The sequence below is a fragment of the Chiloscyllium plagiosum genome, unplaced genomic scaffold, assembly GCF_037043375.1.
Source record: "Chiloscyllium plagiosum isolate Xiang-an unplaced genomic scaffold, Cpla_swu_hap1 HiC_scaffold_3, whole genome shotgun sequence".
Lineage (NCBI taxonomy): Eukaryota > Metazoa > Chordata > Chondrichthyes > Orectolobiformes > Hemiscylliidae > Chiloscyllium > Chiloscyllium plagiosum.
In genome coordinates, this window is record NW_028270141.1 from 108,703,172 (window position 1) to 108,727,504 (window position 24,333).

The 24,333-nt window shown below is 39.1% G+C and overlaps 1 protein-coding gene and 1 long non-coding RNA gene across 2 annotated transcripts in view; one reads left to right on the plus strand and one right to left on the minus strand.

The window, feature by feature from the left end:
* Positions 1–24,333, minus strand: part of bckdhb (branched chain keto acid dehydrogenase E1 subunit beta) — a 298,175-nt gene that overhangs the window by 148,958 nt on the left and 124,884 nt on the right. The window lies entirely within an intron of this gene.
* Positions 11,059–18,493, plus strand: LOC148150638 (uncharacterized). Its single transcript, XR_015751942.1, has 3 exons — positions 11,059–11,088; positions 12,939–13,051; positions 18,140–18,493. It is a non-coding gene; the product is annotated as an uncharacterized LOC148150638 (long non-coding RNA).

A 24,333-nucleotide genomic window follows, 5' to 3' on the forward strand; every position in this document is an offset into this window, starting at 1 on the left:
TCTGACCTATCACCCTCACCTTGACCTCTTTCCACCTATCACATTTCCGACGCCCCTCCCCCAAGTCCCTCCTCCCTACCTTTTATCTTAGCCTGCTGGACAAACTTTCCTCATTCCTGAAGAAGGGCTTACTAAATTTATATACTAACTTTATTCCTGCGTCTTTAGAATTGGATCTTTGATATTGCATCTCATTATTTTTCCACTTAAAATGTATCCGTTCACAATTCTGTACATTAAATTCCATCTGCCATGTGCTCATCCATTCCACCATGCTACTTGCTCTTGATTGTCACCAACAAAAGCATGATGGCCAATATTTTTGTGCTGCATTTGCCATGTCAACGCTTCATCCAAAGGTTTAATTTGCTAATTGTTAAGCACACTTTTCTCACGTAATATAAACTGACACTCCCTTTACAATGTGACATTCTAGCATCTGTCCTCATAGGTGCATGATAAAAAGACCGTAAGACATGGCAGCAGAAGCAGGCCATCGGTCTGCTCTGTCATTTAATGAACATATGGCCGATCTGATAACCCTTAACTTCACTTTCCTGCTGTATCTCCATAATCCTTGACCCCCTTACTAATTAAAAATCTACCCATCTCAGCTTCTAGTGCACTGTCGGCATTGACAAATTGACCTAAGGGTCTGTTTTGGTGCTGCACATCTCTATGACTCTATGAATGAACTAGCCTTGACAACACTTTGCAGTAAAGACATTCACACATTCATTACACTCAGAGAAGTTTCTCATTTGTATTAAATGCATGATCCATTTTTCTAAAATTATGCCATACAATACTAGAATCTCTCACAAGGGAGGAACAAGCCTATCTGCACCCACACTGTCAAGCCTCCTAAGTGTCCTATATGTTTCAGTAAGTTTTCTCTCATTCTCCTAAATTCCAATGAGTACAAGCCCATATGACTCAACCTCTCCTCATATAAAAATCTCTCCATACCCAGAATTACGCTAGAAAACCTTCTCAGGACTGATTCTAACACCAGTATATCTGTCCTCAGATAATGGACCCAAAACTGCTCATACTATTCCAGCTGTGATCTGTTTGGGCCTTGCGTAGTTTTAGCAAAACTTCCCTACTTTTATCTTCCATTCCCTTTGAAATAGAGGCGAACATTCCTTTTGTCTTTCCTTTTACACAATGAATTTTAATGTTAGCATTTTGTGATTGATGGATAAGGACTCCAAACACTATATTGTTCTATAACGTTCTGCAGTATTTCTCCACATAAATAATATTCAGCTCCTCTGTTCTTCCTGCCAAAATGCATAACTTCACATCATTCTCATAAAGCTTAAGACTATAAGAAACAGAAACAGAAGACCACCATTTGGCCCCTTAAACCTGTTCTGCCATTTAATAGAATCACAGCTCATCCAACATTCCTCAGATCCACTTTCCTCCCCTTTCCCATAACACCTAATTCCCCTACTGATCAAGAATCTATCTATCTCAGTTTTAAATATGAACAAGAACTCTGCTTCCACAATTCCTTGTGACAAGGAGTTCCAATGACTCTCAGTCCTCAAAGAAAATATTGTTCCTTACTTCACTCTTATATTGACACTGCTTTATTCTGAGATCATGCCCTCTGATTCTAGATTCTCCCATAAAGAGAAATATCAGCTCCATAAGAATTCTATAAGTTTCAATGAGATCACCTTATATTCTTCTCAAATGAGTAGAGTCCCAACCCTGTATAACCTTTGGTCATAAGACAATCCCTCCATACTGGGAACATCCTAGTAAACTTTCTCTGAACTGCCTCCAATGAAATAATATCTTTCCTTAAATCAGGATCATAGCTTCTCAAAGTACACCAGATGTGGTCTTACCAGTATTGTATACAGTTGCAGCAAGACTTCCCTTCAAAACCCTCTTGTTGATAATTAGTTATAAAGCTATACAGCATGAAAACAGACCCTTCAGTCCAACTCATCCATGCCAACCAGATATCCACCATAAGCCTATGATCTCTAGTTCTGGACTCCACTTGGCCCAGGGAAAAGACCCTATCCATGTCCCACATGATTTTATAAACCTGTATAAAGTCACCTCTCAGCCTCTGATGCTCCAGGGAAAATAGCTCCAGCTTGTTCAGCTTCTCCCTGAAGCTCATTCCCTCTCCCTAAAGCTCAAACCCTCCGAACCTGGCAACAACATTCAAATTTTATAGTATTCCAGAAGTAGCCTAACCAATATCCTGTATTGTCGCAAAATGATCTCTCAACTCCTATACTCAATGCACTGACCAATAAAGGCAAACATACCAAATGCCTTCCTCACTACCCTGTCTACCTCCAACTCCACTCCCAAGGAACGATGAACCTGCACTCCAAGGTCTCTTTATTCAGCAATACTCCCCAGGACCTTACGATTTATTTTTTATTCTCTTCAACTTGTCCAAGTTGAAATATTTTACGGTTGAAATGAAACCATGATATAATAATTGGTAGAGCCAATTCAACGGGTCAAAATGGTCCCCATAAATGATTCAGATTGCCAACTGCAGATGAAGTAATTAATCCAGACAGGTGCCATTTTGTAAAAGCAATATTATCAAAGCACAGTTGATTCACAACTTTTAATTTTGTACACATATAAGGTTCAATACTTCACATGTTATCTCGATAAATAATCTCCTAACTCTTAATAGCATTGGCATAAAATCCATTGTGATATTCTGGATCACACAGATCAGCAATATCTTAATTTCATATTTTTGTTTAGTGGAATATTTCTTTAAGGCCATGACAAAAATCTTATATTTTCAGGTGGGATAAGTGCTTTCCTTTGCATGACTTAGTATGTTGAGGTTTCATGTGGCACACATTTATATAGCCATGAACATACACTGCTAAAAATAACTCCTCAGTTACCATGGAACCATGCAAGAGTCTAGGAGTATTGGATGACTCAAGTCTCCCAGACAATTTTAGTGGCTGTCAACTTAATTATATATCAAAAAACTTTTCCTCTGCAATGGAAGGTTGAGCTTGAGACTCAGCGGTGATGCGGTGGCCACCACAGTCTAAAAAGCTACTCTGGTTTTTGCAAATATGTACAAAAGAATGCAAACTCCCCTCCCTCCAGAAAGTGGGCTCCATTGACTTGACATCTTCCAATTTTAATTCTTCAGATAATTGCCAGGAATTTTATATTTTGTATCAAACATAATGCAATAAGTATAAACAAAGAATTGGAAAGAGGGAGGAGGGGAGGAAATTATTCAAAGATGTTGCCTTGGTTAAAAGTAGATTTCATTCTATCTTCCTTCAAAATGTCCAGCTGTTAACAGCTAAGAAATGTAAAAATTAAACATCTTGAAATCTGTCTATCCTCAGAACTGTCTGAAATTGAATCTCTTTGAAGGGGGGGTCCTGCAATAACTAATGCAGAAACTTCTTAATTATGACATGAGAGACCGTTGTTGACAAAATTTGATAAAATACTAAGAGGTATTGATCTATGGTAAAACAGTATTTGTACGCAATGCTATTCCAAAGAAATAAGTAACATCTCCTAGGTTAACATAAAGCCACTGATAGGTCACCAATGCTGACAAGAACCTTTTCAACATTCTGGTTGAAATGACTCCAACTGCAAGAACCTGTAATTAATTTCCTCCATTTGAACATCAAAAACTTTCAATACAATGCTTCAATGTTAATTAGAAAGCACATATTTTGAAGTTCTACAAACCCCATTGGCATTGTTTGAATAAATCTGCTGTCATGTTAACATCTTGAAAGAATCCATCAATACCAGGATTTTAATATCTTTTGTTCCATGATGACAATAATATTCCAACCCAGGAACAAAACGGCAATATCTTCTCCTCAAGCAATAAGAAAAAAAAACTTAGAGAAAATACTACATGAATAATATAGGTCTTATCAATAGTCTCCTTTATCCAGCTAAAGTCTTCAGTCATAGAATTTTACAGCATAGGAGGCCATTCAGCCCACTGCAACTGTGAAAACTCTGAAAAATCTATTATGCTCATCTTTGCTCTATAGTTCCTCATACACAATTAAGATTTGCTTCTTCAAAAATTTGTTCTCTTTTTTGAAAGTAATTCTGAGTGTTGCTTTTACTCTGGTTGTTAGCAAATGTCCTAACAAACCATACCATACAACAATATTTAACATTTCCTTTTGTTCTTTGCTGATGTTAATACATTTTTTATTCTTAAGTTAACATCTGGATAACAAAGATACTATGTCAGGCTCCTACGTATTGACTAAAGCTCCACCTTCAACACCACGTACGAAACAAACTCATCTCCAAACTGCAAGACCTAGGTCTCAACTCCCCGCTTTGAAACTGGATCTTCGACTCCCTGATCCAGAGATCACAATCACTAAGAATAGGCAACAACACCTCTTCCACCATAATTCATAACACAGGCTGCATACTGAGCCCCTTACCATACTCCTCATACACTCTTCACTGTGTGGCCAAATTCCACCCCAACTCTATTTACAAGTTTAATGCCAACACCACCATTGTAGGTCGGATCTCAAACCACGATGAGATAGAATACAGGAAACAGATTGAGTGCTTAACAGCATGGTGTAAAGGCAATAACCTCTCCAGCAATATTAGCAAAATGAAGGAGCTAGTCACTGACTTTATAGACGGAGTGGACAGCATGTCCCTGCCTACCTCAATGGTGCTGAGATGGAGATGGTTAAGTGAGTTACGCTCCTGGGAATGTTGATCACCAACAATATACCTTGGTCCACCCACGGTGATATAACGGTCAAGAAAGCACAACAACATCTCTAATTCCTGAGATGGCAAAGGAAATTCAGCATGTCCACAAAGGCTCTTACCAATGCACCATAGAAAGCATCCTATGTGTGGCATGGCAACTGCTCTTCCCAAGATCACAAGAAACCACACAGAGTCATGAACATAAGCCAATCCATCATCATACCAGCCTTCGATCTGTTGACTTCACCTATACTTCCCGCTGCCTCATGAAAGCCACCAAGCTAATCAAAGATCCCTCCCACCCCGGTTATACTCTCTTCCACTCTCTGCCATCAGGCAGATATAAAAGCTTGATTACACATATGAACAGATTCAAGAACCGCTTCCTCCCCACTGTTATCAGACTTTTGAATGGACTGCTCAAATGTTAATGCTGATCTTTCTCTCTGCACCTTTTCTGTGGCTATAACACTATATTAGGCATTCTATTCCACTACTTTGATGCACTTTGTATGGTACGATCTGCCTGTACAGCACATAAAACAATACTTTTCATTGTATCTTGGTACATGTGGCAATAATAAATCAAACTCAAACAAGTCGATAGGCAGTGGAAATGTCATTCCATATTCATCTCAGCAAAATCTCTCATAATATTGTACACATCTATCAGATGTCCTCAGCACGCTGTTGTAGTGAAAAGAATGCAGTTTCCTTGCTCTCTCATTAAAGTCTCATCACGAGCATCAATACCAATCTCAAGCATGCTGACAGTCTTCCAGAAGTAACAGACTAAATCTAGACAATATTCTACCAGCGATCAAGGTAGTAATGCCTAAGAAAATGATCATTGATTTAGACAGAACTGACAAAACAAGAAGTGATATAAACTAAAGGCAACAATTTCAAAATGTATATCGGAGCAGATGAAGCCTTTTCTTTAACTGCTGCAGTCCTTGGATGTCTATTAGAAAGGGTGTTCCAGGATTTTTAAGTCAAATTTCAGTGAGACTTGAGAGGGAAACATTTAGATGGTGGCACTCACTTGACCTTCTACATGGCAGAGGTTGCAAGGTGCTGCCAAAGAAGGTTTGGTGATCTTATCAGTGGTGCAGGGAGTGAACGCTGAAAATGATGACTGAGGTATCAATCAAGCAGGCTGTTTCATCTTGTACAGATTCAAGGTTATTGAGTGCCACTGGGGCAAGTGGGGAGTATATCATCACATTCTTCACTTGCACCTTGCAAATGATGGACAAGCTTTGGAAAGATAGGCAGAGAATTACTTTCTGCAGGATTCCTATCCTCTAACTTGCTATTTGTACCCATATTGCCGGGTCTATTTTAGTTTCTCGTCAATAATATTCCCCAGGTTGTTGATAATGGAGTATACAGTAAATTCTTAAAAGGAGTCATGCTTAGATTTTATATTTTTGGAGCTGGACATTGCCTGGTACTGTATGGTGTAAACATCACTTGCGTGAGCATGAGCGTGGAATTGGGTGTCCAGGTCTTGTTGCAGATGGACACAGAATGTTTCAGAAACCGAGTTGCCATGAATGGCGATGAACATTATGCAATTAGAAAAATGTCACTTCTGACTTCATCATGAAGGGAAGGTCATTGATAAAGCAGTGAAAATGGTTGGGCCAAGGACACCACCCTGAGAAACACCTGCAGTGATGTCCTGGGACTGAGATGACAGTTGTTTGTGATGTACATAAATGATCTGGAGGAAGGTATAGGTGGTCTGATTAGCAAGTTTGCAGGTGACACAAAGATTGATAGAGTAGCAGATAGTGAAGGGGAATGTCAGAGAACTCAGCAGAATATAGATAGATTGGAGCATTGAGCGGAGAAATAGCAGATGTAGCTCAATCCGGGCAAATGAGAGGTGATGTGTTTTGTAAGACACAATTCTAGAGTGAACTATACCGTGAATGGAAAAGTCCTGGGGAAAATTGATGTACAGAGAGATCTGGGTGTTCGGGTTCATTGTATCCTGAAGGTGGCAACACAGATTTATAGAGTGGTCAAGAAAACATACAGTATGCTTTCCTTCATTGGATGGAGTATAGAGTACAAGAGTTGGCAGGTTATGCTACAGTTGCATAGGACTTTGGTTTGGCCGCATTTAGAATACTGTGTACAGTTCTGGTCGCCACATTACCAGAAGGATGTGGATGCTTTGGAGAGGGTGCAGAGGAGGTTCATCAGGTATGGAAAGTGCTAGCTATGAAGAGAGGTTGCCTGGTATGTAGGGTGCTAGTTATGAAGACCAGTTGAGTAGATTAAGATTATTTTCATTAAAAGATGGAGGTTAAGGGGGAGACCTGATTGAAGTCCACAAAATTATAAGATATAGACAGGTTAGATAGCAAGAAGCTTTTTTCCCCAGATTGGGAAACTCAATTACTAGGGGTCACGAGTTCAATGTGCATGTAAAGTTCTTTACGCAGAGGATGGTGGGTTCCTGGAATACGTTGCCAGCGAAGGTGGCAGAGGCGGGCATGATAGCGTCACTTAAGGTATTTCTAGACAGGTAAATGAATGGGCAGGGAGCAGAGGGGTACAGATCCTTGGAAAATAGGTGACAGGTTTAGATAGAGGATCTGGATTGATGCAGGCTTGAAGGGCCAAAGGGCCTGTTCCTGTGCTGTAATTTTCTTTGTTCTTTGTTTCTACTCCAACAATCATAACCAACTTGCTTTGTGCTTTATACCAGCAAAGAGTTTGCTCTCGACTCCAGCAATGTTAATACTCCTTGGTGCTATATGTGGTCAAACACTGCCTTAATGCTATAGGCAGTCGTTCTCACCTCCCCTCTGGAGTCCAGGTCTATTGTCCATATTTGGACAAAGGCTGCAATGAGTCAGGAGTTGACTGGCCCTTGCAGAACTCAAATTGAGCATAAGTGTAAAATTTTAGCTCTGCAAGCACTGCTTTATATTGATACTGATGGCCCCTTCCATTACTTCATTAATGATTCAGAGTAAAACAATGGAGTGATATTTGGCTAACTTGCATTTGTCCTATTGTGGGCAGAATATATCTGGGCAATTTTGCACATGGTCAGGTAGATGCCAGTGTTGAGGCTGGAATGAAACAGCTTAGCTAAGGTGTGGCTAGTACTGGAGCACAGGCCTTCAGTAGAATTGCCAGAATGTTTTACAGCTTAGAGACTTCATAGTATTCAGTAACTTCAACCATTTCTTTGTAGCATGTGGAGTGAATGAAAATTGTTGAAGACTGACATCTGTAATGCTGGATATGTCAGCTGGGTGTCAAAATGGATCATTCACTTGGTACTTCTGGCTGAAATTTGATGCAAATATTTTAGCTTTATAAATGATGTACCCATTCACCTATCATTGAGAATGGGGATATTTATGAAGACCTATTAGTCGGTTAATTGCCCAACATCTTCAAGGTTTCTTTTGGTAAGTGCAGAGCTTACGTCTAATTTGCTGGTTGTGGGATCACATTGCCCTGATTCCAGGGTTTTGCATTAAAGTAGTCCTGTTTGACAGCTTACCAGGTTGAATCCTACCTTAGCTATGCGTGTTGCTGCTCCTGGCTCAGCCTCCTGGACTTTCATTGAGGCAAAGATGATTTCCTGACTTGGTGGCAAATGTAGAGAGAGGGACATATGCTGGATAATGAGATTGCTTATAATGGTTGAATATAATTATGCTGCTGATGGTGGCCCACAGCAGGTCACTTGTGTTAGTTGCTACATCTGTCAAAGTCTGTCCCATTCAGTATGTTGACAGTGCCACATAACACTGGAGGGTAGCCTCAATATGAAGATGGGACTTTGTCTCTTCAATATTTGTATGGTGGTCACTCTTGCTGATGTTCCAAAGGACGGAAATGTATGTGACAGATAGACGAGTGACAACAAAGTCAAGTAAGCATTTTGCTCTTGTTGATCCCCTTACTACTTGCTGTAGACCCAGTATAGAAGCTACATCCTTCATGACTTAGACACTCAGTAATTAGTGGTGCTGCAAACCTCTCTTGGTGATGGCTTTAAAGTCCCCCATCCAGAATACATTCTGTACTCTTGCCACCCTCAGTGCTTGCTCTAAGAAGTATTCAACATGAAAAACTATTAATTGATCACCAAGGGATGTGGGTGGTATGTGGTAATCAGCAGGAAGTTGTTCTTTCAAGGTTTAAATTGTTTCAGTCTTATTTTAGACATTAGCACTGATGGTACACTTATGAACACACTTGCGTCTTCAATTCAATAGTTACTCAAGCGGACCCAAGTCTTTTCTCGTTGAATTCTTTTTGAGTTTGAGTTGCCTTTCTATCTTTTTTCTCACATGAAGAGAAAAAGGGTGGGGGTGGGAGGGTTGAATGCTTTCAGTTTGCAGGCTTTGGATGTTTCTCTCTACTGTCCTCTGGCAGTTACAGTTTTCACACTCTGCAGCTGAAAGCAATCAGAGGGCTACCATCAGGCAGAATCTCCTCAATCGCCATTCAATCGTGAAAGCTACCCCTCACTTCTTAAAAACAAAGTGCATGGCACAGCTCAAAAATATGATGCACTTGACTTGCAATTTGCAAAACTCTCCTGGAATTTCAGTTAAATGCAGTCCAGCTTCCATTTCAGTTTATACCCCAAAAAAGAAAAAGTACGAGGCCTCTTACAGGATAGATTGAAGAAGGTGGGGCAGCTCTCCTTGGAGAAGAAAGGCTTAAGAAGTTTGATTGAAGTAATGAAATTCACAACAGGTCTGAGCAGAGTAGTGGGTATGAACTGTTTCCATTGGGAGAACAGTTGAGAACCAGAGATCACTAAATTTAAGGTGATTTCCAGAAGAAACAATGACAGCATGAGAAAGATATTTCATACAGGGCATGATTAGATTTTTAAAAATCTGTTTGACAGGGGGACCATGGCAGATTCTTTGTGGCCCTTCAGAAAGAGTTGTACTTTGTAGGGCTGTGCAAAAATGTGGGGAAGTGAGTCTTGATGAGTTGCTCTTGTACAGAACCCACATGGGCAGAGAGAGGCCACATGTCTCCTTCTGTGCTGAAATCATTCTATAGTTCCACAAGGACCTGGGAGGTGAACTCAAACCAAGTATCAAATTCATGGGACCAGGCAACTCAAAGTCAGTTCTACATGCACATAATTATTATTTAACTGATTCGTCCCATTTGGATTTAATTAGCATGAATAATTTAAAATGACTGGCTGTCAGCAACAGATAGATAAATTCTAAATCAGAACACAAGATGCTAACCCAAGTTAGCATCCACAGCTTGAGATACACACAAATTAACTGGAACAGGAAATTAATCTTGGCATGGTGGGTTCATGCTATGCACCCGGGTTGCTCACAAAATCAAAAAGCCTGGAAACTCCTCAACCAGCTTTTCACTCCACAGGGAATGCATTTGAAATTTCTGTATATTACACTATTAGTCTTTTTTTAAATCAGAACCAACAAACTGTTTTCCTATTGCCAATTTTTAACTTCATGCATATATGTGAAAATGTTACAATCATATGCTTGCTTGCCTCATTTTAGCATCTGTTTGGCAGTTGCTTTAAGAGCTCAAGCTGCTGAACTGTATACAGTGGATTCCATTCAACTCATTATCAAAAATCATGTTGATTTTAAACTGGAATTAACTTTCAAGATACCAATAAAGGGTTATACACAATCATTATGCATGTTACTTGCAATGTTCCTTCAAGACAAATTCACAGCAAATTAGCAAACCAATGTGAAAGTAAATGTGGTTCAAATGTTGATGACTATAACATCTCCTAAGGAACACGGAACAAGATATCGGTTTTATTTCATTGTTTGTTAACGTAGCAGAAAATGGCAATTGGTACTACAAACCTTGAATATTGCAAAAGTTGCAGATTTTCTAAGTTTTCTTGATCTTGCATTCTTTAGAACAATTTGAAAGAATAAGTGGAATCTAAGAGGAAAACCAACATTTATAATGCATGTTAGTAGAGTGCTGAACGGCTCGCATTTGGAATCTAAATGGTAGAGGTGTTGCCATGGGAAATGTAAGGAGTCTGTTATTTTATTTTGTAGTCTTAAAACCTGTGAACTGATATGAGAAACTGCTGTTTTAAAAAAATGCTTGAAAGAGCCGCTGCAATTTTGGAAATAAGTAACCTTATTGTCAATTATCTCAAGAGGGTTGGAATATAAAAGCACTGTTGTGCTATTGAGACTTTATAAAGCTCTGGTTAGGCCCCATTTGGAGTACTGTGTCCAATTTTGGTCCCCACACCTCAGGAAGGACATACTGGCACTGGAGCGTGTCCAGCGGAGATTCACACGGATGATCCCTGGAATGGTAGGTCTAACATATGAGGAACGGCTGAGGATCCTGGGATTGTATTCATTGGAGTTTAGAAGATTAAGGGGAGATCTAATAGAAACTTACAAGATAATACATGGCTTGGGGAGGTGGATGCTAGGAAATTGTTTCCGTTAGGCAAGGAGACTAGGACCCGTGGACACAGCCTTAGAATTAGAGGGGGTAAATTCAGAACAGAAATGCGGAGACATTTCTTCAGCCAGAGACTGGTGGGCCTGTGGAATTCATTGCCACGGAGTGCAGTGGTGGCTGGGACGCTGAATGTCTTCAAGGCAGAAATTGATAAATTCTTGATGTCACAAGGAATTAAGGGCTACGGGGAGAATGCGGGTAAGTGGAGCTGAAATGCCCATCAGCCATGATTGAATGGCGGAGTGGACTCGATGGGCTGAATGGCCTTACTTCCACTCCTATGTCTTATGGTCTAACCTGTCATCCATGGTAGGCATGACGTAAACAATGTTTGAACAAGAAATACAGCAATTGGAATTTAAACTGCAGATAATTTGAAGCCAAGGAGATGTAAAAATGCAGTTTTTGCTGGCAAAAGTTGTTTGGTCTATAGACTAGTGACTAACAATGACAGATACCTATTTGCCTGTCAATAACAGTGTGACAGTTTCTCAGGTAACTGAACAGCTTGAAGTTGTCAAAGTTACAGAAAGGGAGAAATATTCAGTTCTTCCTCAGCTCAGAAGCAGTTTCTCTGTTTTCTGCAGTCAAAATTCACTGTAAAGCTGAAGAACACTATTTATCTTTCTGTATGTTATATTCTGTAATTTCTAACTGATAGGTTAGATCATTTTTATAGGCGTGCCAGCTACCTTGTGTCTACCAACCAGTGGAATAAACTGGAGAAAGATGATTGAAGCAACATGCTGGCCAGCATAAAAATTATAAGCATTGACAAAGGGTCAGATAGACTCGAAATGTCCGCTCTTTTCTCTCCTTACAGATGATGCCAGACCTGCTGAGATTTTCCAGCATTTTCTCTCTTGGGGTTAAAAATTATAAGGCTCATTTCCAACAACAGAACCTGAAGACAAAGATTAGTGAACTGTCTTTCCAGGTTTTCCTTTCTGTCCATGATCTATTTTACCCTGTCCATGCTTTTTATAAATCTGGGTCTAAAATTTCAGTAAATTGTGTAGGTTTGCATATTTATAAAATCTTTAACTTTTGTGGTCACTCAAGCAATAGTGGGACTTGGTTTCCCACAAAAAATTAAAACAGATAAGTTGTCTCTAATTGGTCACAGTTTTGCCCTAGAAAATGAGCCAACATTTGGCATCTTTTATTTGAGCTGAAATAAGCGCAGTGTGTGTAAATGTTCTTTCTGTCTGCAAAGAACAGATGTATTGACGTAGTTAGCTTCCAGTACACATCATGTGCAACATGCCAAGAGTCAGCCTCATGATCCCAAAATTGGCTGTCAGTGTAATTGTTCACACACCAAAGACAGTCAGTAAAAATGTTATGCAACAGTGGAATCACATCTAATGTTTGATGCAATGTTGCAGGTTTATTAACCTAAGGCTTTAATGAGGTAATATCAATCCCTTGCCTATTGTGAACAGGATGTTGTTATCAAGTCAAAAAGAAAAATTCTGTTCGTCACACAAATTAGTGATATGGTATGTGAATTTTAGCACCAATGTGATACCAGGTATGTAAGGCTATGCATGCAAAGACTGGCAGTTCATAACGAACAGCATATCCCTTCAGCTGTTCACAATGAACAAGCTACTGGTTGCAGACAGAGATGTTAGGGATATATTTCTATTCTTCTTCTTTGCCAGCCCAGTAACCTTTCTTTTAATACACAGGACGAGGGCATCGCTGGCTAGGCAACATTTATTGCCCATCCCTAATTGCCCAGAGGGCAGTTAAGAGTGAACCACATTGCGGTGGGTCTGGAGTCACATGTAGGCCAGACCAGGTAAGGTTGGCAGTTTCCTTCCCTGAACAACATTAGTGACTCAGATGGGTTTTTCCAACAATTGACAATGGATTCACGGTCATGATTAGAGTCTTAATTCCAGATTTTATTGAATTCAAATTCCACTGTCTGCCATGGCTGGATTCAAATCCGGGTCCCTAGGAAATTATCTGGGTCTCTGGATTAACAGTTCAGCGATAATACCACTATCCTTCAAGAGCAGTGTTATTCATGGTGATCTATCCTCTAGCACTAACTAAACAATTTTTTTCCAGCCTCTCTTCAAATTCTCATGAATTTTTTTCTTTTTGAATCAAGCAACTGTTCCCACCTTTGCTCCTGCATGATGAATGAGAGATTTGGGGTCTCTAGTTGCTCCCTTTTCCCTGAGCAGAATGTCTCTAACTGAGGGTTCTCAGGGATATCTAAGAGACCTTTCCCTTCTGAATGACCATCGTCATGGCAACATGCATCCAGGTAGAAATACTGACTTTGCTCAAGACACCATATTCTTTCATAGTCGAAGTAAACAAACACATAAAAGTACAACTGTTTATAATATATATTGTTAATTCATTTACTGCATTCTAAATACTGCACACATTTAAGCAAAGAGCCATTAAACGAACTACACCTTCCTAGCCCCTGAATGACATAGGCAATGGTGAGTCAATTGGGAGAATAGAAAAATGAGTTTCTTGATGCTGAGAAAAAGATCTGATTGTTCACTCAAAGTTTAAACAGTGAAACAAGAATTCGGCTTGTCAGTAGCAAGTAGCCAATTTGCATGCATTAATATTTTATTATCTGCTATTCTCACCTAATGTATATCCAGTTTCCTGTTCTTCAAAGCGGTAGAGAGAAAGTAGATAGAGTCATAGAGATATTCAGCATGGAAATAGACCCTCTGATCCAACCAGTCCATGCCAACCAGATATCCCAACCCAATCTAGTCCCAACTGAAAGCACCCGGCCAATATCCCTCCAAACCCTTTTTATTCATATACCCATCCAAATGCCTTTTAAATATTGCAATTGTACCAGCCTCCACCACTTCCTCTGCCAGCTCATTCCATACCTGATACTCTTTGGAGGGAATTTTGAAGACAGCAATTATCAACAAAGTAGTAGTCTGAGCAGGTACCAGGTGACAAGAGCTCACCAATTGCTCCTCCAGGCCTCACCCAGATGTAATCTATAGCATTTCTTCACATCTGCAAAGCATGCGACAGCGAAGGACATTGGGTACATGTATACATAAAGTGTGGGTTCAAAAGTGGCATGATGAGTTCTAGAAAAACTGGAGTCAATGGGAATCAGGGGAAAATTTCTGCTGGTTGGAATTACATTAGGCACAGGAATTTTACCAGTTCCAGGAGATCCTCAGGGTAATGCTCAAGGAGAACAATCTTCAGCTACTACAAAGACCTTCCCTCCATCATAAAATCAGAAGTGGGGATGTTTGTTGATGATTAGACATGGTGTGAGTGTGTCTGACACTCTTGATCACCTGCACAGACTTATTATTCAGCCTGTCAACACTCCATTCACACTACTTGTATGATCTTTTGATCTCTCTGATTATAAATTCTGCGCCTGTGCACTTCACTTCACCTGACGAAGGAACAGTGCTTCGAAAGCTTGTGATTTCAAATAAACCTGTTGGACTATAACCTGGTGTTATGTGACTTCTGACCTTATCTTCTTTATGATCTTGATACTTAAATTAGATGCAAGTTCATTAAACTTGAAGACTATGTTAAAATATATAAAACAAAAGGATTTTGGAAGGACAATGGATGTCATTGATATATTGTGGTTTGACCATTTAATATTTAATATGAGCAAATGTAAGCTATTGTACATTGGAAGAAAGAATTCCACGAGTATATAATTAACAGAATTAGCCATGCAAACACTGTGAAAGACCAAATATTTGGCAAGTGGGTAATTTTCAAAGGTCATTTAATGTGAATAAACAATTTAAAAAGCAAGTAGCATTTTTAGGATCTATCGTCAGCCACAATACTGGAGGATAGGTTTACAAAGATTATACTGAGGTTTTACAATGTAGTGTACAATTCTGGTGACCTTATTTCAAATCCTATATTAGATGGAGGGCAGAATTTAGAAACAAAAGTGAATCTACATTTAAAGGATAAACTATGTATAAAGGTTATGAAGTTTAAGGTCAATATGTTAAACATATTAAAGATATTTAAAGTATTAAGTGGCTCAGATGATATGACTCCATTTACTACATAATGAGCAGGAATTTCTTCTCTCAGAGATTAGTGAATATGTGAAATTCTGTACTGCAGAGGACTGTCAAGTCTGTATCATTAAGAATATTCAAGGCTGAGGTAAAGAGATTTTTAATCAGTAAGGGGATCAAGGGTTATGGTGAACAAACAGGAAAGCGGATTTGAAATTAGCATCTCATTGAATGGTGGAGCAGACTTGATGGGTCAAATGGCCCATTTCTGTTTCTACATATCATGGTATTATGATACATCACAAACAACCCTAAGAAGCAAATGTGGGTGATGCACTTCGCATCCAAAGGTTGATCTCACTTATATCTGTTGCCATTCTTAACTTATTGTTCAGCATGTCGATTTGGTTTCCCCCTGTACTTCAATATAATGTGCCTTCTCTCAAATCCACTTCTTGGATAAATTGAACTAACTGATTTGTTGCAAAGCACTGAAACCATTTAGTTTGGCACTTGGAAGTAGCTTTCCAAGGTACATCTGTGCATTTTATAATCCAGCTCAGCCTTATACAATATGTACAACTAAATATTTGTTTGTATAGACATAAATGGCATGCATACTTTGAAATCTAAATGGATTCTGAATGAAAAAATATTCAAAAAATATCTGTGCATTTACAGCAAAATTAATTGTAATTTTCAGACATTTACAAACCTTTCAATATTTTGATAAGTTCTTCAAGCATTTCCAAATTTTAAAACTGCTTTGAATAGCATGAAATTTTAACTTAATACAAATTTGCCTTCCAACATGAAATTTAACAGTTAATCTGCAGAACTGATCTAAAATATCCATAACTCATATTCAAAACACTATAAGCATTTTCCAGCCACCATTTATGCCATCAACTGTTTTTGGGTCTGTTTATATGCTGTTTGATCTTTTTAAACTTTCCATACACGGCACATCACAATCCACATAACTTCAAAAGCAAAACTTGCAAGGAATTCCCTCAAGGGCTCAGGATTATACACAGATGGGGAAAATAGTGTAACTGTTGATAATCCTCAGCATTCAAATCTGCTATCATTCCCAAATTATTTCACCACAAATCAACCTTTTAGTGACCTGTGAATTTTCTGATTTTAAGTAGATCATAGAATTTTTCATTTCTAATACAGTGAGAAGACCAACATGCAATCCCAAAAATTTAAGATTTATTATAGATAAAAGATTTACAAGGATGTTGCCAGGATTGGAGAGTTTGAGTGGTCAGGAGAGTTGAATAGGCTGGGGCTGTTTTCCCTGGAGCATCAGAGGCTGAGGGGTGACTGCATAGAGGTTTATAAAATCATAAGGGGCATGGATAGGGTAAACAGACAAAGTTGTTTCCTTGATTTGGGGAGTCCAGAACTAGAGGGCATAGGTTTAGGGTGAGAGGGAAAAGACTTAAAAAGGAACCTAAGAGACAACTTTTTTCACGCAAAAGGTGGTGCATGTATTTGATGAGCTGCCACAGGAAGTGGTGGAGACTGGTCCAATTAGAGTATTTAAAAGGCATCTGGATGGGTACATAATTGGGAAGGGTTTAGAGGGATATGGGCCAAATACTGGCAAATGGGACTAGATTAATTTAGGATATCTGGTAGGCATGAACAAGTTGGACCAAAGGCTCTGCTTCCATGCTGTAGCTCTCTATGACTCCATATGATGTTTCTTAAATTTATAATTAGTTGGAGAATAATTCATAAGTCATTCACCAATTCCGTGGGCTTTGTTTCAATACAAATCCCAGTCATGACTATCAACTGAGAGAAACGGAGATTAACTGAATCAAAACTGTGCATCAATTACAAGAAATTTACATAGAATAAAATATAATAGGGAAGAGAGATGAGGAGACAGATTAAATTATTAACACAATTTCAATCAAAGAAAGGTTTAAAGGGACCTGGAGCATAAAAAGGGGTTTTAAAACCTCTATATATTTTTCACATATCAAAAGACAAGTTTAAAGTCAAAAATAAAATGCAACAGTTGAATCCCCCACTATCATCAGTCTGGGGGCTGTGAGTGACCAGAAACTCAACTGGACTTATCATATAAATATAGTGGTTGCAACAGCAGATCTGAGACTAGGAATACTGCAGCATGTAACATATCTCCTGATATGTTCACTATATACAAGGCACAAGTCATTGGTGATGCAACATTCCACACTTGCTTGGGTGAGTGCAGCTCCAACAACCATAAGATGTTGGAAACCATCCAGGATAAAGCAGCATGCTTGATTGACACCACACTCACAAACATCCAATCCTTCCACCACCAATACTCAACAGCAAAACTATAGACTACTTATAAGATGCACTGCAGAAATTCACCAAAGGTCCTCAGACAGCACCTTCCAAACCCACAATCACTTCCATCTGAAGGACAAGAACAGAAGATAGATGGGACCACCTCCACCTGCAGGTTCCCAAACAAGCCAGTCACCATCCTGACTTGAAAGATATCATTGCTCACTGTGTCAAAATCCTGGAATTCCCTCCTTAAGAGCACTGTGGGCCAATCAACACCACAAGAATGCAGCTCATCACCACTTTCCCAAGGGCAAATCAGGATGGGCAGTAAATGTTGGCTAGCCAGCAATGTGGGTATTGTGATGGCAAAGAGAAGGACTAATGATGTTAGAAATTAGTATTTTGTATTTGTACATTTGGCTACATTGATCAGTCTGTCTACAGAGTGTCTTGAAGATGGCACAGAGAGGATTTAAGGTTGGAGATTATAGAGTAGTGAACCATTAGGAATCAGAGGTGCTTCTGATTTGGAGTCACTTCAGGCATTTACAAGTGAGCCTCTTCTTTAGGCTGGGGAAATCCGAATTCGTTAAGAACTGGGAAGATCCACCTAGCCAAATACTGGTGGGATAATGTGAGAAACACCTCATTGCGCAAGATAACTGGGAAACGAAGGAAAAGCTGAGAAAATTCCAAGGAGCTGTGACACATACTGATCTATTTCAAGGAGATTTGAATGGACTCTGAAAGAACTATACCATAAAAAAAAGAATTTTTAAGTTGAAACTTAAAAGAGAATGGTGAGAACTGTTTGGAATTTTGGTTTTAAAGTTCTTATGAAATACTCTTGTTGGCTTTTCTTTCCCTCTTTAAAATGTGAAATCTTATTGCATGGTATTTTCAGTTGCATGTAAGCCAAAGACATAGTTGGGAAAATATAAAAATGGAAATGTTACGAAATGAACTGGTTCCATGGAAAATTAAGTCTACACTGCATATCCAGATTGTGTTGAAGCTATTGCTATTTCTTTAGTTCAATGTGGCATCACTGGCAATGCCAGTATTTGCTGCCCATGCCTAACTGCTTTTTAGAAGGCTGTCTGGGACATTTCAGAGGGCAGTTAAAAGTCAACCACATTATTGTGGCTCTGGAATCACATGTAGACTTGATTAAGCAAGATTTGGAAGTGCCGGTGTTGCACTGGGGTGTACAAAATTAACAATCACACAACACCAGAGTATAGTCCAACAGGTTTATTTGGAAACACTAGCTTTCGGAGCACTGTTCCTTCATCCAACCACCTGATGAAAGAGCTGCGCTCCAAAAGCTAGTGCTTTCAAATAAACCTATTGGACTATAACCTGGTGTTGTGCGATTGTTAACTTTGATTAAGCAAGGGGAATTACTGCAGGACATTAGTGAACCAAATTAATTTTCACAGCAATTGATCATAGCTTCAGGGTCACCATTATTGAGAATAGCTCACAATTCCATATTAATTTACTGAATTTAGATTCTACCAGGTGCCAGTTCACTAACACTGACATTTTGCCATCATCTCCCTGTGGTTGCTTATTGGACAATAAAAGCAACTTCTACTACTAGTTTTTCAGATTCTAGTTTTGATGAAGGGTCACTGGACATGAAATGGTGAATCTGATTTCTCTCCACGGATGCTGCCAGACCTCCTAAGTTTCTCCAGAAATTCTGTTTTAATTCAGATTTCATCTAGTTTATTTTAGTGATTAACTCACTGCCACATCTCTTCCAAGTATGCCAACCTTGAAGAAGTTTTGCTCCTCTCTCCAACAGGATTTCCACTCTAATCTTTCTTCTTGTTCACCGTCATTACTTTCATTGTTGCTCTTGGTGTTTGACTAGGTATTTGCCAAAACTTACTTTCACAGCCAACATCTCATTGCCATATCCTGAGACCATACTTGGTTCCATGCATCACTATATGCACACTCTCAACTTTTCTCTCCATCAGTGCCTCCTCACACCATCTCATAACTCCCCAGACCCCGCGCCTGCACCCCCTCCCCTCAAACCATTCCTCTTTATTCTCCAGTTGGTTCAATGTTCGAACTTTTTTTCTTCTATTCAGGCATTGAGGAATACAAGTTGCAATGACTCAGAGGTATCCATGCCTCTCTGGATCCTTCTTGCCCTTCCCTTCCCACTGTTTCCATTCCCCCTCCCAACCCTACTGCAACAGGTATGTACTATCTATTCTGACCTTCTGCTCTCTGATGCTGAACTATAATCAGCAACGGAGTTATTTTTAATCCCTCTGCGCCTCCACCTCAATAGATTATAGGCACCACATGATGGTGAAATCTTCTTCTGTTGCCTTCTCCCCCGTGTCCCATTTCTTTGGACAAGAGGCCTCTCCCTGTCCCACAGACAAAATGCTGCAACACTCTGCCATCTCAAGTCTTTTACCTGCATTCAACCTGTTCATTGAGAGAGCTCCTGCTGATAGGACACCAGTTGCCTTAATTTCTCTGCCCCTCTCACCCATTCAATCTCCCTCTGAACTGACTATACTCTGTTGTCTCAGCTCCAACCCTGGACATTGTAATCAAGCCTGCCGACGGTAATGCTGTTGTTGGCTGATGTATTGACCTCTACATTGTGGAGGCTGAGCGCCAGATCTCAGACACCATCTTATGTCCCTTTGGACCATCATCGAACATCAGGCTATTGTATCCACAACAGTTACTGAATTACAAGGTATCTGGGAATCTCCCCCCAACAGCCTCTGAATTCAGTCCCCCAACTCCATACAGCCCACTTCTACCTTCTTCCCAAAATCTACAAACTGGACAACCCAGACTGACCCACTGTTGCTGCCTGTTTCTTCTCATAGAACTTATCTCTTCCCAACTTGACTAAACTTTTTTCTCTCTTTATCTAGTCTTTTCCAGTTACATCCCTGATTCTTCTGAAGCTTTATGTCAGTTTCAGATATTTCAACTGACATGCACCAGCTGCCTCCTCTTTACCATGGGCATGCAATCCCTTTACATGTACATCTCCCATCAGAACGGTCTCAGGGTTTTATACTTCTTCCTGGAAAAAAGACCTGAACTGTCCCCATCCACAACCACCCTCCTCCAACTGGCCAAGCTTATCTGGTTCCAATGAAGGGTCACTAGACCAAAAACATTGACTCCGTTTTCTCTCCACAGATGCTGCCAGAACTGCAGAGTCTCTCCTGCAATTTCTGTTTTTCTTCCAATTTCTGTTACTATTGACACGTGTTACAAAATGCTAAGAAAACCAAAAACTTGCAAATGAATTGGGACTGTACTGAGGTCTCTAGATTACTGTTCACTACAAACAAATCAAGAAGAACGAAACGCACACCAGCGTATTAATTTAATCAACTCTACAGGAGATTTCTCTAGGACTGACTGGATACAAAGACCTTCATCAAAATATAGGAAAACTCAATCAATTAAAACTAGAGCAGATACTAGCAAAAGAAACAAATGTCCTTCTATTTTATTTAATTTGGAATTGTCACTGATGTTAGAGTGCAGTAAGGAAGAATTTGATATGCAGGTGGCAGACCTGCACTCTGTTTCAACCCAGTGTGTTGCTGACCCTGACATTACCTCAAAAAGCAGACAATGTTTTAACATATATACTAAATACGTACTGTGATGGCAAATGTAAAATAAAGCATAATATCAACCTTGCTCAATAGTAGCACTCAAACTGAAGCTCCATGTAAAGTTTGCATACAGAATCTAGTTTGAGATACTGTTAGAAGGGTCTTTCATCTTAAAAGATATTAAAACAAACTTCACCTTCCTTTAAAATTGCTCACAGTAGTATTTAAAGAGCAAGCATTTATTCCATGAAACTAACAAACATTCCTTTTTAAAATAAATACAGATTATCTGGTTGTTGTAAAAGCTAGAACAACATGATTGCTACATTTACCTATATAAAAGGACTATGCACATTTTTTCAGGGGGCTCTGAAGTGGGTCAGATGAAATATTCTTTGGAGGGTCAGTGCAGACACGATGGGTCGAATGGCCTCTTTCCTCACTGTAGGGACTCTATGCTTTCTTCTGTTTTATTAGTGGAATCTCCAGTTTGGCGTTAATCATGATACAATATAATCTTACAGGATAGAAATATCACAAAATAATTTATGACATCAGCTAAGTCTTAAGTACTTCTAAGTCTGAAGAGTCCTTTGATTCCCTTTTGCTTTTGCGCTGTGAATTGAAACTTGTTTCTGATCTAAAATTGAAACTTTTTAGTTCTCCATTAAATAGCAAATGCATGACGAATCTGGAACATATGTTCCTCAAATTTCTGATCAAAAGCAGAGACAATTTTGGATTTTGGGGAGTGATCTCATACTCTGGGATCTTTGCTTGATGTACAAGTGAGTAATAATTAATTGGTGATCCAGTTTATTTCATTACAATAAATGTACATATGTTTCCACTTAATCCTGTTGACAAAATGTTGCCTTTTGAAACGACACTGACAGAACATTTGAGTTCAACTTACTTGCAGACTCATTAAAATTAAGTAAATGCAATAGTGAATTCAAAATGACTAATTATTGAAAGGCAGAATACTCCTTAAATTGCTCATGTTGATCAAACAACTCAATTTGCTGGACAGCTGGTCCCTGAGGCAGAGTAGCACCAACAGCATGGGTTCAACTCCTATTTGAGCTGAGGTTACCGTGAAAGAATTTCCTTCTCAAATCCTCCCCTCACCGGAGGCGTGGAGACCCTCATGTTAAACCAGCACCAGTCACCTTTCCCTCTAATGGGAGAGCAGACCTATGGTCTGGTACTACTATGGTGACTTTACTAGATGTGACAGTTGAATGTACAGTTAACGGAGAGCTTCAAACCAGTGTCTACAGAAAAACAACACACACGGACCAAATACTAAACTTCAAAAGCAATCACCCCAACATCCATAAAGCTGCATCAAGACATTATTTCAATGAGCTACATCACACTGCAGCACCCAAGAACTACAAAAAGCAGAAGAAAAATATCTACACAATGTTTTCAAGAAAAACGGATACCCAATCAACACAATCCATCAATTCCCCAAAATCAAACCCAAACAAGCAGACACAATGCAACAAAAAACTATAGCCACATTACCTTACATCAAAGACATATCAGAAATGACTTCCAGACTACTCAGACCCCTTGGCATCATGGAACCTAATAACATACTTAAACAGCAACTAATGAACCTAATGGATCCATCAGATATTACCAGCAAAACTAACTTCATTTACAAGATACCATGCAAGAACTGTAAAAAAAAACCTATATCAGACAAACGAGCAGGAAACTTGCCACCAGGATACATGAGGAACAACACATATATCCCAGGACAGACGAAACAAAGACACACGCGAGAATTCTTAGAAGCATTCTAAGCAGAACTCCATCAATAAACTTAACGACTTGGATTCAATCTACCTTCCCTTGAAAAAGAGAATCGGAAATGACATTACCCACTTTAAAAAACCAAGACCTATAAATAGAGGCGGGACATACCACCAGCCTTTCACCAGAGTCTTTCACTGATGCTGTTGCTTAGTATAGTGATGAAACATCTGAAAACAAACCTTCAAGCTCAGCGAGCTAACTTACAGGCTTATCATCAACCTGAGCTACAAATCTTCTCAAAAAAGGTGAGTTTACCTTTATTACTTCAATTAGAAATTCAATTAGATTCAGGTCAGGTCATAAAACCGTTTCCAGACTTCAAATCATTGAAATGAGCAACTTTGGGTACATCAGGAAAACCAGGTATGCATGAAGAAAGGTACGGTGAAAGGTACGGTGGTATGTGAAGAATTTCCATAAGCATATAGGAGACCCCACAGACTGACTGTGAAGTCGCAACTGAAACTTGGTTAAATATCTAAATATTTATATTAAATAATCTAATTATTTATCTAAATATCTAACAACTGATACTGCCTCCTTCACACTTTCATTCTAACCAATTCCAACCAATCGCTGTATAAGAAGATTTCCTCATGTCACCTTTTGTAGTTTGGGCAATCACCTTGTATCAGTATCTTTTGGTTATTGAGCCTTCTGCCAATTATTTTGCTTTAAAATATGAAACCACTTCTTCAATGTTTTTACAGTCGATATAAGACCACAAATACCCTTCCGGAAGTAAGCATAATTATATGTTCCTACAATATAATTCATCCTATCCAAGTTTAGGCATTTTAATAACATGTTTGTTGCATTTCATCTCAGAATTCCACCTCAAAAGCTAAACTAAAGACAGAATTGGTCTTTCACTTCATTTTCATTCCTGATTGAGAAAACTAAATCAGCTAGTAAACAAACATACAGTACATTCTATGGACCTAATAATAGCTAGAATCAATTAAATACTAGCCACAGCTATAACGTTATTTCATACTGCAATTGCTAGTCCAAGTTTAATTACCAGTTTTTACATAAACAACCCTGAGTTCACCCTACCATTTATATGTTCACAAGGAAGAAGTAGTTAACTTATTTTTCGTTGGATATATTCATATGGACAAAAGACAGTTGGCTAGTTTGAAAGATACTGGCAAAACACCAATTTGGTGTAACAACTCAAATAAAAAGATTGTACTCTTCATCTCACTTTTGACAATTCATTCCTGTAATCCATATCCCACGTATCATGACAGAAAAAATGAGCGAGATATCCAGTAAGGAAAAAAAAATTCAAGGTAACAACTATG